A 3,278-nucleotide genomic window follows, 5' to 3' on the forward strand; every position below is an offset into this window, starting at 1 on the left:
ATTTGCACCCCAGGAAAAATTAAGTCTGTTGTGATATAGTCATGAGAACATAAGACTGAAATGAGAGAAAGGGCGTTAAAATAAAAGACTTCAAAGAAAGAAAGAAAGACTGAAATGAGAAAAAGAAAGAAAGAAAGAAAGAAAGAAAGAAAGAAAGAAAGAAAGAACAAGAAAGAAAGAAAGAAACTAAAATGAGAGACAGGGCACGCATTTATCTTCTATGAAAAGGCAAATTGGGGGCCATCTGGGTGGCTTGGTCGGTTGAGTGTCCGACTTCGGCTCAGGTCATGGTCTCGCAGTTTGTGGGTTCGAGCCCCGCATCAGGCTCTGTGCTGACCACTTGCTCAGAGCCTGGAGCCTGCTTTGGATTCCGTGTCTCCTTCTCTCTCTGCCCCTGCCCCGCTCACGCTTTGTCTCACTCTGTTTCTCAAAAATAAATAAATGTAAAATGAATAAATAAATAAGGCAAATTGGATATTGATTTTTAAAAATACGATGATTCTCTAATTGTCCATTGATACCACTATCAAATATTACCAATCTATTGTGTCTAAAATGTTATAAAATTATGTTAGGAGTATAGAACACAAGAAATTTAATATGAAGTAGAGCAGGCATTTTGTGTATCTGGTTTTTAAATATAGAATGCTTTAAAAAAGGAATGATTACAATTTGACAGCAAATTCTAATTCATATTATGTCCTTAATACCTAGCACAGCACCTGGTGTATAGAAGGTTTTGCTGAAAGAATGAATGAATAAATGAGGCTGTCTAGGAGGACAAAAAAATTAAAAAATAGAATAGGTTTTAAAGATGTTTTTAACTTAAAAATAACATTCAAAATCTGAAACTGAATCACAGTTGAATGACAGTCTTATTCTATTTCTTATTCTTATTGGTACATTCCCTGAAGAAATGTTATAGTTTTTTTGCAATCGTTCCTCAAGAAAAGGAACAGCCTATAATAATTTGGTGCTAAGATTTTGTCTGACTTGAGGCATAACACTCTAATTCTGAAAATTGAAATTCCCCCAGTGAAAACATGGCAGTAAAAGACTTACATCAAGAATTCACAATGACCATAGCAAGCATATCAGAAATTATCATATAAAACTTGTCACATGGCTGCAGTGATGGCATTTCTCAGGACACCTTCAGATTAATCATGAAAACAACTATTCTCTGAGCAACTGCTGGGGAAAAAAAAAACTTGTTAGTTATTGAAGTTATTGAAGAGTTTGCTTTATAACGGTGGATTATGGTCTTCAGCAGGATATCAACTTATCCTGAAACTGAGAGTTTTTCAGCCTCTGCAATGGTCTCGGGGTGTCCTATGGAATCTCCTATAGAATAATTGTCAAAGTTATAACATTTAAATGCATTCCACAATCTAGTTTCCCTATTTTATGTATAAAGATATGTCATGCTCTCTACAGAAGGGGAAAATTGCATACTTAATGCAGCAAGAGGTGGCCTGGTATCACACTACAGAGCACTGTTTATTAGGGTGATTGTGGTGTTGTCTTCCTTCTGAAGAACAGTCCAAAATATTTCCCAGTTCTCTTGAGCACAGGAATAACCATCCAAATCCAGGAAACATCCAATTCTCTCAGACGACAGCAGAGATCTTAGGAGACCAGATGTTTCCTCACTGATTACCCCCAGTAAAATCCAGTCAGAACCAACCAATTCAGAAAATGTTAATGAGGGTTCAGACTTCTTATGGAGTATATTCCTTATCTTTTCCCAAGTTTTTTTTTTCCCTTTTTTTCCCCAGTGTTTCTTATTTCCATGTAGTGATTAGGAGCTAAAAACAGGTTAAAAATGGAGACAGATTCTGTTTGTCTGGTTCCACTACTTTCTGTGTGGCCTTCTCGAGCAAGTTACTTAAAATTTCCATGCCTCAGTTTCATCTTTAATAGTAGGTTAATAAACCCATGTAATGATTAAATGAGGCTATATGTTATAAAGTTCTTAGCTAATACACACACATCCATGTCTAAAAATGCCATGCTGGAAAACCATGAGCAATCACTTTTTTTTTTAAGTGAAAAATTCAATAAAAGGAGCTTTTTACTTCAAAAGCATAACTGGGTAAATAGATAAATTTACAACCATTCCTGTGAAATTTCTTATTCAACAAATTCATGGAGAGCCAACATCTTCAACAAACCCTCCCAAAAAAGTTTAGGTAAAAATCCACTTTTGAGTTTTAGGGGAATGAGCTTTCCTACACAATTTTTTTAGTAAACAAAACTAGTTCCTTTAAGTACCAACTCCTGTAATAATTTTGACCATTGTTACATCAATAGAGATCATTTTAAACTATGTCACCTATGTCTCTGTCTTGTTAAACAGATTATAATGAACACAGCTTAACAATTTCTTGATACTATAGGTTCACACCATATAGAATCACATATCTGGCACCTTGGAAGTAGGCTGAGTTTTGCCCACTAATACCAGAGAAGGGAAGAGAACCAGACTTGAACATATCCACTGGGATAGGATTGGAACTTGGGGTTACTGACATGTTAACAAGTGCTCAAAATATTTCAAGGTATCAGGCCATAGTTCATCAAAGCAGTTGTCAGTGGGTGGCCAAAGGCAGCAGTTGAACACACAGTCAAGTTGACACAAAATCAAATAGCTCAGAGGGAGATAGTTTTCTGGGATTCAGACCAGCAGACTGGAGGTGGTAACTGGAAGGTCTGTCCAAAGATTGTCAGGTTCTATAATCACGACCTGTGTAAAGGGCAGGGCTTCAAATCTAGAGGTGACAGCTGTGCTGGGCAGGCAACTCGAAGATAAATTGTGGAATAGAGAACAAGGCAAAGATTTAATTATAAGGGTAGGAACACACAAAGAGAGTTAAAGTCTAGGATATTATCAAGGTGAAACCAGTGCAAGGATGACTTGGCCCTGGGTCATAGACTGTGGAGCTGGAATTGGTTAAAAATCTTTCTCAGGTAAGGAAAGGTTGGGTAATTTGCCCAAGGTCATGCTATGAAGGTGCACAGTCAGAATTCTACCACAGGATGTTTGACTCCCTACATATTTCTGCTGCTTTGCTCTGTTCACTTTAAAATAAAACAAAGGTTATACTTTTCTGGAAAATATAGAAATGATGGAATTTGTTTTTTCTGATTCCAAGGAAAATTCCAACTCTAAAATTCTAGAGTCACATAATTTATTATTTTTGAAGGGACAAGAGTGAGTTGCCCATTTAATTACAAGAAATATATATTGAGGGCTGCCTGGGTGGCTCAGTTGGTTA

At 36.5% G+C, this 3,278-nt stretch overlaps 1 non-coding gene across 1 annotated transcript; it reads left to right on the forward strand.

Annotated features, from left to right (window-relative positions):
• Positions 1–1,126: 1,126 nt before the first annotated feature.
• Positions 1,127–1,192, forward strand: LOC122241732. Its single transcript, XR_006221955.1, has one exon. It is a non-coding gene; the product is annotated as a small nucleolar RNA SNORD58 (small nucleolar RNA).
• The last annotated feature ends 2,086 nt before the right edge of the window (positions 1,193–3,278 follow it).

The sequence above is a fragment of the Panthera tigris genome, chromosome C1 (assembly GCF_018350195.1).
Source record: "Panthera tigris isolate Pti1 chromosome C1, P.tigris_Pti1_mat1.1, whole genome shotgun sequence".
Classification (NCBI taxonomy): domain Eukaryota; kingdom Metazoa; phylum Chordata; class Mammalia; order Carnivora; family Felidae; genus Panthera; species Panthera tigris.